We start from the raw sequence: 14,843 nt of genomic DNA on the forward strand, positions 1-14,843 counted from the left end.
AAGCAATTCTTGTTCACCAACCTCCTGAGTAGCTGGGAATACAGGAGTGTGCCACCACACGTGGCTAATTTTTGTGTTTTTAGTAGAGATGGGGTTTTGCCATGTTGACCAGGCTGGTCTCAAACTCTTGGCCTCGAGATCTGCCAGCCTTGGCTTCCTAAAGTGCTGGGATTATAGGTTTCAGCCACTGTGCCTTGCCTGTAATAATTTTCTTTTTATGATTATATCACTAATTTGATAAACAGTTAAATTTATTCATTTAGGCTTGTTTTCTATTTTTGATATCATTACTTTTGTCTTTTTGACATAGTTTTCTATAGGATTATCTTTGTCTTTTTGATATAGTTTCCATTTTGAATATGTGGAATATTTACCTAATTTTCAAAGTCAAAATTATACAGCCGTATTTATTCAGAAAAATATGAATAAACTTATGTTTCTTTCTCTATTATATTGTCTCCCACCATAGGTAACTTTTACATTTCTGGTTCATTTTCCAGTTTTTTGGGTTTTTTCTCTTTTTGCAGATAGAAGGGTGTGTGTTTATATTTATTCCATTTCTTACAAAATACTATCATAACATATATATATATATATATATATATATATATTTTTTTTTTTTTTTTGATACCTTGCTTTTTCACCTGACAACAAATTCCTGGAGATTGCTCTATATCAATGTGTAGAGATCTTCTCCTTGTTTTTATGGCTGCATAGTATTCCATTGTGTGGATGTACCCTAGTTTATTCAACCAGTTATGTATGTGTATATGTGTATGTGTGTGTGTGTGTGTGTGTGTGTGTGTGTGTGTACATATTATAACTTTGTGCATACATCCTTCTGCATTTTTACCAGTGTACCTCTGGGACAGATTCCTATGGCTACTGGATTAAAGGGTAAGCAAATCTGTAATTTAAAAAACTAATTGCAAAATGTTTCACTGTAAGAGTGACCCATTTTGCACTCCCATGAACAACCTATAAGAATGTCAGCTTCCTCACACCCTTATCAAAAGAATATATTGTAAAACTTTTGATTTTTTTAACATAATAGGTGAGAAATGGTATCTCAGCATCATTTTTAATGTATATTTCATGGGGGATTGTTTTGTTTTGTTTTGTTTTGTTAGAGATGCAGTCTCACTATTGCCCAGGCTGGTCTCAAACTCCTGGGCTCAAGCAATCCTTTCGTCTCAGCCTACCAGCATGCTGGAATTACAGGTGTGAGGCACCACAACCAGCCATGTATTTCTTTGATTAGTGAGGTTGAACTTTAGAGAAAAACATTTCTGGTCTGTTTTTACTTTTTTTTTTAATGTTCTCTGTCAGTTATCTATTGCTGTGTAACAAATTAACCTAGCACTAGTGGCTTAAAGCAAGACCCAATTTTTATTATCTCACAGCTTCTATGGATCAGGAGTTTAGGCACAGCTTCTGCTTCACATTCTCTCACAAAGCTGCAGTCAAAATGCCAAGCTGGCCTGTGGTCTCATCTGAAGGCTCAGTGGGGAAGTACCCACTTCATTGCTTGCACACATTGTTGCCAGCAGGAGTTATGCAGAGTGTTACTTCTTCTATTCAGTATTTATAGTTGTCAGGGAAGCATTAAATATTTCTTCTCTTTTGTTGTACTAATATGACAAACAGTTTTGTTTTGTAACTTGTATTAGGAGCATAGGTCTTGTTTACACAGATTTAGGTAAATGCCCCTGGGTCCCACTCAGCAGGTGTGACTTTCATGAACTGTGGAATGCTCTCTGAGCATTCTGCTGTGAGCCCCCTGCTTCAGTGACACAGGCAGCCATGAACATAGGCTATGCCTTACTGGGACTTCAGCAGCTGCCCAATTTCCTGAAACCCAGGAGTAACTTTCTTTCTATGACCTTCACTCTCCAAGCCAGCCCATTCTCTCAGTCCCTAATGTCCTGCATTAAGTTCTCCCTGTTTGAAATACCTAGCGTTTTCCTGACCAAAACTGACTGATGGGGCAGAGATAGTTATCAATACTCCTGTTTCACATTTGATGATCTCTTGGCTGATAGCTTTCTTGCATGCTGCCTCCGACCTCAGAAGGCTTTCTACTTCCCCCCGAGGCCTAAAGTATCTGCAAAGCAGGGCTTCTCAAACTTGAGGGTGCATCTGAATCCCCTGTAGAGCTTGTTAAAACACTGTGTCCTGGATTTCCACCCAGCTTTGCTGATTCAGTAAGTCTGAGTTGGGAATTTGCATTTCTGGCAAGTCTCTCATGAATGCTGATGTTCTTGGTGCAGGGACCAGCTGCTGGGAAACATTCCTTGCTAGAGTCTTCCTCCTTCTACCTAAAGCTCACTCATTTTGAACACCTGGATGAATTATTAGTAATTTAAAAATTAACTCATCAGTGATTACTCTGCTATAGTTTATTTCAAGACTGCTACAAAGGAGGCATTATATTGTTGCTCCTTCCCATGTCTTACTGTTCTGACAGCACTGGTTGTTTTCAGTATCACCTCTTTATCTCCCATATTAATGGGAGCATGTCAACATTTTCAGACACAGGGCAAACTGGCTTCTCATAGGGTGTGATATTTGATTTTGAAATGGGAAAATTGAGCATAAATTCACTCCTTAAAAGAAACTTTTTTTTTTTTTCTGAGACAGGGTCTGTCCCTAAGGCTGGTGCGATCTCAGCTCACTGCAACCTCTGCCCCCTGGGCTCAAGCAATCCTCCCATCTCAGCCTCCCAAGGATCTGGGGCCACAGGCACACACCACACCTGGCTAATTTTTTGTATTGTTGCCCAGGCTGGTCTTGAACTCCTGAGACAAGCCTTGGCCTCCCAAAGTGCTGGGATTATAGATCTTGAGGCACCTGGCCTCAAGGAAACTATTTTTTTTGAGAGAAGGAGAGAAAAAAAAAGGAGTGAAGGAGAAGAAGAAAGAGGAAGAAAAAGAGGGAAAGAGAACGGAAATGTTGCTTTATTCTAAAAAACATGGGTATTAATAATGGCCAATCAACATTTCATTTAAACATATGAGTAGATGTGATGTGGTATTGACAAGAATGTATATTTTGTGTATTTAAAGTGGAGAGCTCTATAAATATTTATAAAGTTTACTTGTTCCAGATCTGAGTTTGAGTCCTTGATATCCTTATTAATTTTCTGTCTCATTGAGTCTAAGTCTCTATGTATCTGGGTGTTAGGATCGTTAGCTCTTATTGTTGCATTGATCCTTTTACCACTATCTTTGTTGCTTTAAAATCTATTTTATCAGATACGAGAATTGCAACTCCTGCTTTTTATTTATTTATTTTTGCTCTCCATTTGGTTGGTAAATCTTTCTCCATCCCTTTGTTTTGAGTCTTTGTGTATCCTTGCATGTGAAATGGGTCTGGATGTAGCATACAGTTGGGTTTTGGCTGTATCTTTTGATTGGGGGATTTAGTCGATTTAAATTTAGGATTACTGCCATTTGATGTTAACTGGCCGTTTTATCCATTCATTGATGTAAATTTTTCTTTATGTTGATGCTCTTTACTTTTTGGTATATTTTTAGAAAGGCTAATACTGGTTGTTTCTATGTGCAATGCTTCTTTCAGAAGCTCTTGTAAAGCAGTCCTGGTGGTAATAAAATCTGAGTACTTGCTTGTTCATAAAAGATTTTATTTTTCCTTCAGTTGTGAAGCTTAGTTTGGCTGGATATGAAATTCTGGGCTGAAAGTTCTGTTCTTTAAGGATGTTGAATATTGGCCCCCACTATCTTCTGGCTTGTAGAGTTTCTGCTGAGAGATCTGCTGCAAGTCTGATAGGCTTCCCTTTGTGGGTAACCTGACCTTTCTCTCTGGCTGCCCTTAGTATTTTCTCCTTCGTTTCAACCCTGGTGAATCTAATGATTATGTGCCTTGGGGTTGCTCTTCTTGAGGAATATCTTTGTGGTGTTCTCTCTATTACCTGGGGTTGAATATTGTCCTGCTTTGCTAGGTTAGGAAAATTTTCCTGAATAATATCCTGAAGAATATTTTCCAGCTTGGATTCATTCTCTCCATCACATTCAGGTACACAAATCAAACGTAAATTTGGTCTTTTCACATGTTCCCACATTTCTTGGAGACTTTGCTCATTCCTTTTTATCCTTTTTTCTCTAATCTTGTCTTCTCGTTTTATTTCATTAAGTTGGACTTCGACCTCTGATATCCTTTCTTCTGCTTCAACAATTCGAGTGTTTAAACCTGTGCATACTTCTCGGAGTTCCTGTATTGTATTCTTCAGTTCCATTAATTCACTTATATTCCTCTCTAAGTTGTCTATTCTCATTAAGATTTCGTCAAACCTTTTTTCAAAGTTCTTAGTTTCTTTACATTGGGCTACAACATGTTCTTTTAACTCACAGAAGTTTCTTATTATCCATATTCTGAAGCCTGATTCTGTTAATGGGATTCGCTTGTTCTCCATCAAGCCTTGTTCCCTTGTTGATGAGGAACTGTGATCCTCTTTAGGGGGAGAGGCATTCTGATTTTGAGTATTCTCAGCCTTTTTATGCTGGTTTCTTCCCATCATTGTAAATTTATCCACCTGTCGTCTTTGTAATTACCAACTTTCAAATTAGGTCTCTGAGTGGACGTCCAAGTTGTTAATTCCCAGGGCCAAAATATGAGCAACCCATTGCGCCGGCCAAATCAGCAGCATTAAGACTGATGGTGCTTTTCTGCCTGGGAATCTCCAGTCTGGCTTCCTTCTTGAGTCGTAATAGGCGACTCTGCCTTCCCGGAGTTCCAAGCCTCGGTCAGAAGGGGAACCAGTCCTGTTTACTCTGCACCAAGAGCTGCCGTGCCGAGGTGCTGGCAAAACCACTGTGCCGGCCACAAGAGTTGCGCTGGTGACCCGTGCGGCTCCTCCACTGGGAATCTTCTGCTCCGTGAGTGACAAAAATTTGTCTGAAAGTGTGGCGTCCTCTCATTCTCTGCGCTTTCACTGGGAGCTGCAATCCCGAGATGTTAGTGAGCAGCCATCTTGGATCATTCGCCCAAGGAAACTTAAAAAAAAATTTTTTTAAGATGGAGTCTTGCTGTGTCTCCAGGCTGGAGTGCAGTGGCATAGTCTTGGCTCACTGCAACCTCTGCCTTCCCAATTCAAGCAATTCCCCTGCCTTAGCCTCCTGAGTAGCTGGGACTACAGATGCGTGCCACCGTGCCCAGAGAATTGTTTGTATTTTAGTAGAGATGGGTTTCACCATGTTGGCCAGGATGGTCTTAAATCTCCTGACCTCATGACTGCCCACCTCAGCCTCCCAAAGTGTTGGGATTACAGGTGTGAGCCACTCCACCTAGCCAAGGAAACTTTTTAATTGATACTTAATAGCAAGCAGCAACAGATTACAATTAGGCCAATCTGTGACAGGAAAAACAAAGAAAGGGAAGAGGAGAGAAAGAAAGTCAATTTCTGGAAGACCAACAAAACAATTGCTTGTCTCCATTCTGCATTAGAAACAGTCTGCATTGGAAACATGGAGAGCAAACCAGTAGTACTTGCTAATAGATTTGATGATGGGGGGAGGGTACAGGAAAGTATATCAGATCTTGTTTTCTTTTTTTAGAGACAAGGCATGACAGATTTGGTAAGCCATCGAACCTGGCCTCAAATGTATCTTTGACAATGAAGCATTAGTACAGTTATAGAGTGGTGTGAGCCATTTCAGGATCACCTGTGGGGCCTTGTTCAAATCTCCCCTCCCCCCAATGAAGCACCCCCTCCCCCTCCCCTGGTCTCACATTTGTGAATCACTACATTAGAAGAATTCACTGAAAATAGGAAACCAGACTTGAAAACTTGTCATTACCATGGTTACATAACATTGCTCTGGAAGTTTTTTGTTGTTATTGTTTTTGTTTTTTTTGAGATGGAGTCTGGATCTCTTGCCCAGGCTGGAATGCAATAGCATGATCTTGGCTCACTGCAGCTTCTGCCTCCCAGAATCAAGTGATTCTCCTGCCTCAGCCTCCTGAGTAGCTGGGATTACAGGTGTACACCACCACGCCCAGCTACATTGCTCTGGAAGTTCTAGTCAGGGTGATGCAAGTCAGGAGACAGAGAAAAGAGTTATAATTCTCCTAGAAGGGTGTGTGAATCTTTGTTCAGCTAAGCTGATCCTATACCTAAAAAAAGCCCAGGAAAATCTTGGGAAAAGCTATTATACTACAATAGAAAGTTCAGTTATATAGCTGGATACTAAATACACAAACATCAACAATCTTTCTGTGTTCCTACATGAGCCAGTTAGAATTGAGGCCGGGCACATTGGCTCACACCTGTAATCCCAGCACTTTGGGAGGCTGAGACAGGTGGATCACCTAAGGTTGAGGTTGGGAGTTTGAGATTAACCTAACCAACATGGAGAAACCCGTCCCTACTAAAAATACAAAAATTAGCCGGGCTTGGTGGGGCATGCCTGTAATCTCAGCTACTTGGGAGGCAGAGGCAGGAGAATCACTTGAACCTGGGAGGCAGAGATTGTGATGAGCCAAGATCGTGCCATTGCACTCCAGCCTGGGCAACAAGAGTGAAACTCCATCTCAAAAAAAAAAAGGAAAAGAAAAGAAAAGAAAAGAAAAGAAAGAAAGAAAGAAAGAAAGGAAGAAAGAAAGAAAGAAAGGAGATGGTAGAATTGAAATAGAGTACTTTCACAAAGCAACAAACTCTCAAATATCTAGTAATAAACTTAATATGAAATGTGCAAGACCCTGTATGGTGCAAACTGCTCAGCCTTACTAAGAGCCAAAAAGGAGACATGTTCCCAGTCCCAGATGGGGAGATTAAATTTTGCGAAGTTGTTCCACCTTCCAAGATTATTTTGTTGACTTAATGTGATGCTAAGCAAAATGTTTATGAAAATTGGCAAATGAAAAAAATGAGCAAAACTTACATGTATTAAGATTGTTACAGTTTATTAAGTGTAAAGTTTATATACAAAGAAAGCCAGTTGAAACAAATAATAATCTCTAGTTAGTGGCATACTTGCTGAAAACTTAGGGGGATGTGTACTTCTGTCTGCAATTTACTATGAAATGTATCAAAGAATAAGATGGATTGATGGATGGATAGAAGGGTGAATAATTGAATAGATACATGAAAAAGAAAATACAGTAATTTACCTCTTCGTCAGAGCAAAAAAATGAATAAAAAGAAAACAGAAAATACAGTAGAATGTTAATGAGAGAATCTACGTGGTATTTGAGTTGTTGACTCTAACATTTTTTCAACCTTGTTTAATATGTGAAAGTTTTAGGCTGACACAGTGGCTCCCACCCATAGTCCCAACACTTTGGGAGGCCAAGGCAGGAGGATTGATTGAGCCCAGGAGTTAAAGGCTGCAAGGAGCTACGATCACACCACTGCACTGCAGCCTGAGTGACAGAGTGAGACCCTGTCTGGAAAAAGAAAAGAAAAGAAATAAAATGTTCATAGTAAAATGGGAAAAATACAGAGCAAAGAACAATGAAAACCAAAATTAATATAAAAGATGTTTCCAGCTTGAAAAATATGAGCTGGATAAAGATCAGGTGGAAATGGGCTAAAATATTAACTGTAATGAAATTATAGGTGGTTTTTATTTACTTTTTCATACTCCATGCATTAATTGATCTTTTTCTTTCTTTTTAAAAACAATATCAAAGTACTTATTTTAATTTTTTGAAACAGGGTCTTGCTCTGTCACCCAGGCTGGAGTGCGGTAGTGTGATCTCAGCTCACTACAGCCTCAGCCTCCCAAGTAGCTGAGACTACAGGCACGTGCCACCATGCCCGGCTAATTGTTATTGATTTTTTTTTTTTTTGTAGAGATGGGGCTTCACTTTGTTGTCCATGCTGGTCTCAAACTCCTACTCAAAAGACCTTTCTGCCTTTGCCTCCCAAAGTGTTGGAATTGCAGGTGTGAGCCATGGTCCCTGGCTCAGGAGCTGCTTCTTATGGATGAGCAAAGAAAATAGTTTCTTATGACACAATCTCCTCCTGGTGAAGATGTGAACATTATTGAAATGACAACACAAGATTAGAATATTCCATAAACTTGGTTGATAAACCAGTGGGATTCTTCGATTTCTCCACCAGGTGACAGCATAAGCATATCAAATAGTAAAAATAGTCTTAGAGCATGGTATTTGGTCTGATATTGAACATTACTGCTAATTGACCAGCTGTTTATTTTGATATGTTACTTGCACAAACAAAGGATTAGAATACTACATCAACCAGCTGGGCATGGTGGCTCATGCCTGTAATCCCAACACTTTGGGAGGCTGAGGAAGGCGGATCACAAGATCAAGAGATCGTGACCATCCTGGCCAACATGGTGAAACCCCGTCTCTACTAAAATGACAAGAATTAGCTGGGCATGGTGGCACACACCTGTAGTCCCAGCTCCTGGGGAGGCTGAGGCAGGAGAATCGCTTGAACCCCAGAGGTGGAGGTTGCAGTGAGCCGAGATTGCATCACTGCACTCCAGCCTGGTGACAGAGGGAGACCTTGTCCTAAAAAAAAAAAAAAAATTATTACATCAACCTAGTTGATAAACCAGTAACAGGATTTGAAAAGATTGACTCCATTTTTGAAAGAAGTTCTAATCTGGGTAAAATGCTATCAAAAAGCATCACACGCTACAGAGAAATCTTTTGTGAAAGGTAGAGTCAATGGATGCAGCAAACTTCCTTGCTATATTATCTTAAGAAATTGCCACAGCCAACCCAGCCTTCAGCAACCACCACCCTGATTAGTCAGCAGCCATCAACATAGAGGCAAGACTCTCCACCAGCAAAATGATTACCACTCACTAAAGGCTCACATGATCCTTAGCATTTTTTAGCAATAAAGTATTCTTTGTTTTTCAACATAGAGTCTCACTCTGTCACCCAGGCTGCTAGAGTGCAGTGGCACTATCACAGCTCACTGAAGCCTCAATTACCTGGGCTCAAGCTAGCCTCCCACCTCAGCCTCCAGAGTAGTTGGGACTACAAGCATACACAACCATGCCTGGCTAATTTTTGTATTTTTAGTAGAGATGGGGTTTTGCCATGTTGTCCAGGCTGGTCTGGAATACCTCCCGCCTAGGCCTCCCAAAGTGGTGGGGTCACAGGCATGAGCCACCTCGCCCAGACTGCAATATAGTAATTTCACTTAAGGGAACTACATTTTTTTAGACATAATACTATATTGCACACTTAATAGACTGTAATAGTCTGGGAATGATGGCTCACACCTGTAATCCTAGCACTTTGGGAGGTCGAGGCGGGTGGATCACCTGAGGTCGTGAGTTTGAGACCAGCATGACCAACATGGAGAAACCCCATCTCTACTAAAAATACAAAATTAGCCAGGCGTGGTGGTGGGTGCCTGTAATCCCAGCTACTTGGGAGGCTGAGGCAGGAGAATTGCTTGGACCTGGGAGGCAGATGTTGTGGTGAGCCAAGATCTTGCCATTGCACTCCAGCCTGGGCAACAAGAGTGAAAGTCCATCTCAAAAAAAAAAAATAGACTACAATACAGAGTAAACATAATGTTTATATGCATTGGGAAAACCAAAAAAATCATGCAACTCATGTTATAGAGACATTTGCATTATTTTGGTGGTCTGGAACTGAACCTGCAATATCTCCAGGGCATGTCTGTGTATGTGTATGTGTGTATGTGTGTGTGTGTGTGTGTGTGTCTATAATGTTCATGGCAACATTTATTTTTGATAATAAGAAAAAAAGAACTTAAAGCAATCAAGATATCTGAACAGAGTCAAACTGCTAGATATTTGTATAAATGAAGAAACTTGATTATAGGTAAACAAAGCAAGAATCAAGTATAAGAACCATGTCCAAGATTAGTCCCTAAATAGCAGAAAAGCTGACTTTATACTGAGAGAACTGTTACTCCCTGATTTGTTATCTCTCCTGCCTAGGAACTCAGAATCTTGAGTCAATGGTAAAGTGAAATTATGGGGGATTTTTCTTTCTTTGTACCTTTATGGATTCTGTGTTCTATATTGAGCATGTATTAATTTTTAATAAGTTATAAATAATGAACACATCTGGATTATATAAATTACTCTACATTCATAAAGCATTGTTCCTCCAGGTGGCAGCACAAGCCCATCAAATAGTTTCAGAGTACAGTAGCCTGAAATTGAACACGATTACTGTTCATTGTTCATTTGTTTATTTTGACCTGTTATTTGAACAAATTATTCATTGTATTGTTAATTTTTATGAAAGAATTACTGCATATTTATTGCAAAGTTGGTATACAGAATAGGATAAAACTCCAAATCACCTGTTGTGGCACTACTCAGGTATAGCCAAGATTAACACTCATTTATCTTCACGTTTACAGATGTGTGCTGGAAACAGGAAATGACATGTTTTTAAAGCAAAATGTGCCACCCACATACAATTGCTTTCTTTAAAAAAAATGTTTTTTTAATATTTGTGGCTGGGCATGATGGCTCATAGCTATAATCCCAACACTTTGGGAGGTCAAGGCAGGCAGATCACCTTAGGTCAGGAGTTCAAGACCAGCCTGGCCAACATGGTGAAACCCCATCTCTACTAAAAATATAAAAATTAGCCAGGCATGGTAGCGGGCACCTGTAATCCCAGTTACTCTGGAGGCTGAGGCACAAGAATCATTTGAACCCAGGAGGCAGAGGTTGCAGTGAGCCGAGATGGCACCATTGCACTCCAGCCTGGGTGACAGAGTGAGAACTCCATCTCAATAAATAAATAAATAAATAAATAAATAACAATGTTATTGTGGGTACACAGTAGGTGGATATGGTGGGAAACTACTGAGGAAGTTGAGGCTAGGAGAGGCTAGTTCATGAAGTTTAAGGAAAGAAGCCGTCTCCATACACGAAATTGCACAGTGTAGCAGCGAGTGCTGATGGAGGGCCCACAGCGAGTTCTCCAGAAGACCTAGCCACGATCATGGATGAAGGTAGCCACACTCATCAACAGATTTTCAATGTAGATGAATGGGCTTATCTTGGAAGAAGATGCTACCTAGGACTTTCACACCTAGAGAGGAAAAGTTAATGCCTAGCTTCACAGCTTCAAAGGATAGGCTGCCTCTCTTGCCAGGGGCTAATGCAGTTGGTGACCTTAAATTGAAGCCTATGCTTATTTGCCATTCCAAAAATTCTAAGGCACTTAAGAATGATGCTAAATCAGGCTGGGCACGGTGGCTCACGCCTGTAATCCCAGCACTTTGGGAGGCTGAGGCAGGCAGATCAGGAGGTCAAGAGATGGAATCCATCCTGGCCAACAAGGTGAAACCCTGAGCAGGAGAATCGCTTGAATGTGGGAGGTGGAAGTTGCAGTGAGCTGAGATTGTGCCACTGTGCTCCAGCTTGGGTGACAGAGTGAGACTCAAAAAATCAAAAACAAAACAAAACAAAAAACAAAAAATGATGCTAAATATACTCTGCCTGTGCTCTAGAAATGGAACAACAAAGTCTGGTTGACAGCCCATCTAGAGCATGGTTTACTGGTTTATCAAGTATTTTAAACCCACTGTTGAGAAGTACTGCTCAGAAGAAAAGATTCCAAATACTGCTGCCCATTGATAATGCACCTGGTCACCTAAGAGCTCTGAGGGAGAGCTCCAGGGAGATTCATTTAGTTGTTTTCAGGCCTGCGAATACAACTTGCATTCTGCAGCTCATGGCTCCAGGGATCATTTCACCTTTCAATTCTTAGTGTTGAAGAAGTCCATTCATAAGGCTATAGCCGCCATGGGGAGTGATTCCTGTGATGCATCTGGGCCAATCCAGTGGAAAACTTTCTGGAAAAGACTCAGTGTTCTAGATGCCATTCAGAACAGCCGTGGGTTTCTCTGAAGACAGTTGAGGCTGCAGAAGGCGGGTGCTGGGGCAGGGCCCTGTGGCACCACAGTGCTGTGAGAGTGGAGTGGGACCCTTCCTCCTGGAGGTGGGGGTGGCGGCCCAGTGGCAGTGGGTGCTGAGCAGGATTTGCTGCAGCCTGGAAGTCTATGGTGGGGCCGTCCTCGTGGGTACAGGGTACCCCCTTCACTGTGCCTGGGGCATCCGATTCTCTGGACCCGCCTCAGCTCAGCCCACTTCTGCATGTTCTTTGTACTTTTTAAATTTTTTTTGAGACAGAGTTTTGCTCTTGTTGTCCAGGCTGGAGTGCAAAGGGTTCTCATCTCACCACAACCCCCGCCTCCCAGGTTCAAGTGATTCTCCTGCCTCAGCCTCCTGAGTAGCTGGGATTACAGGCATGCGCCATCATGCCCAGCTAATTTTGTGATTTTAGTAGAGGTGGGGTTTCTCCATTTTAGGCTGGTCTGGAACTCCTGACCTCAGGTGACCCGCCAGCCTCAGCCTCTCAAAGTGCTGGGATTACAGGCATAAGCCGCCGTACCCAGCCATATATTTTTTTTGTATATAAAATATAATATATATTGTATATTTTATATATAGTGTATATAGCTATGGGGTGATATTTTGATACAGACATGCAATGCATAATAGTCAAATTGTGGTAAATGGGATGTCCATCCCCTCAAGCATTTATCATTTCTTTATGTTACAAACAATCCAATTATATTCTTTTAGTTATTTTTAACTTATAATACATTATTGTTGACTGCCCTGTTGTACTATTGAATACTAGATGTTATTCATTCTATCTATTAGTAATTATAGTTTTGTACCCGCTAACCATCCGACTCCCCACCCACTCCCTTGCCAGGCTCTGGTAACCTTCCTTCTACCCTCTATGTCCATGATTTCAATTGTTTGATTTGTAGCTCCTGCAAAAAAGTGATAACATTTGAAGTCTTTCTGTGCCTGGCTTATTTCACTTAAGAACAATTGTTTTCGAATGTATCCTTTCACATTGAATGTATCTTGAGCATTTAGTATCCCTAAATTCTTTGCCATGGTGATCTGTAAATGGTGCACTGTGTTCCATCCGGTGGATGCACTGTGACTTGTTTCACTGATTTAAATTAGTCATTTAGGCTGTTTTAACTGTCCTTAAATTATAAAAGATGTACCATATACAAAATATGCAGAGAAGAGTATTACAGCCGCTCAATGAATCACTATTCAATTTTGATACATGGTAATTTGTTGCCATCTTTGCTTCAGACATTTTTAAGAAATAATAGTTTACAGATAGAGTTGAATGGTTCCTCTATCCAATTGATTCCTGTCCTTCCATCCCACAAGTAACTTCTAATCTGAAGGTGGTGTTTATCCTCCCTGTCCCTAATCACAGACTTTAACTACAAAAGTATGTTTATTAAACAATACAGTATTGTTCTGAGCTTTAAAGTTTCACACAAGAGCATATCCTTTATTCACTTGACATTATGACTTAGACATTTACCCATGTTGACATAGACCTGGCTAATTATTTCTGTCCTATAATTTATAAATATACTGTACTGGGTGGGTTGCAGTGGCTTGTGCCTGTAATCTCAACACTTCGGGAGGCTGAGGTGGGTGGATCACCTGAGGTCAGGAGTTCGAGAGCAGCCTGGCCAACATGGTGAAACCCCGTCTCTACTAAAAAATGCAAAATTAGCCAGGCATGGTGGAGCTTTGGCATGTGCCTGCAATCCTAGCTACACGGGAGGCTGAGGCAGGAGAATCACTTGAACCCAGGAGGTGGAGGTTGCAGTGAGCTGAGATCATGCCATTGCACTCCAGCTTGGGCAACAAGAGTGAAACTCCATCTCTCTCTCTCCATATATATACTATATAAATATATATATAATATATAATATTATACATCACAATATATATATTATACATCATGATTATATGTAATTATTATGATGTATAATATATATTTTATATATTATATATCCCAACACATATACACACTATATATAGTATAAATATATATATATGCACACACACACACCCATATGTACTTTACTAAAACATTATCCTATTGACAAACACTTGGTTGTTTCGAATCACTGGGAATCAATGTGCTTCGGATGCAGCAGGTGAGGACTAGTGCCACCAGGGGCCTTGCAGAGAACAGGATTGAATGGAGATTGGAGGCCTTTGGCATTCCTAGGAGAGGAATGGCTGAGCCTCGGCAGTTTCCAGGATACTCCCAAATCGCACTCCCTGATGCCTTAGATTTCAGTTCAGCCAATAGCGAATGAGAATCCCATTTCCTCACATCTCGCCACTGCTGTGGGATATGAGACTTGGCTTTGGCCTCTCTGAGGTTAAGCATCTTTTCATGCTTATTGGCTAGCAAGGTTTTGTCTTTGTGAATTTCCTACCCAGAGCTTTTGCTTCTCATCCCTTCACGTTTGTCTTTTTCCCATTGATTTCTAATTTTATAAACTATATTCTTGGCCATCTCTACTAAAAATGCAAAAATTAGCCAGGCTTGGTGGCAGGTGCCTGTAATCCCAGCTCCTCAGGAGGCTGAGGCAGGAGAATCGCTTGAACCCAGGAGGCAGAAGTTGCAGTGAGCTGAGATCATGCCATTTTACTCTAGCCAGGGGAACAAGAGCAAGACTTCATTTAAAAAAAAAAAAAAAAATATATATATATATATATAATATATATTTATATATAAAGAAATATATGTATATTTAAGAATATATATATATTCTTAATCCAGAGAGGATCTCTACAGCAAGCATGTGGCACGTGCAAACTGAATAATTTCAGGTGAGTTTAATCAAGGGACTGTGTGGGCCCCCCCATCCACTGGTTCCATATCCCCAGATTCAACCAATTGGGAATTGAAAAAATTCAAACAAAAGTTCGAAAAGTGTTTCATTGGTTTGTTGTTGTCGTGGTGGTGGTGGTGGCAGTGGTGCTGTTGATGAG

This window comes from Callithrix jacchus, chromosome X (assembly GCF_049354715.1).
Source record: "Callithrix jacchus isolate 240 chromosome X, calJac240_pri, whole genome shotgun sequence".
In the NCBI taxonomy this organism is placed as follows: domain Eukaryota; kingdom Metazoa; phylum Chordata; class Mammalia; order Primates; family Cebidae; genus Callithrix; species Callithrix jacchus.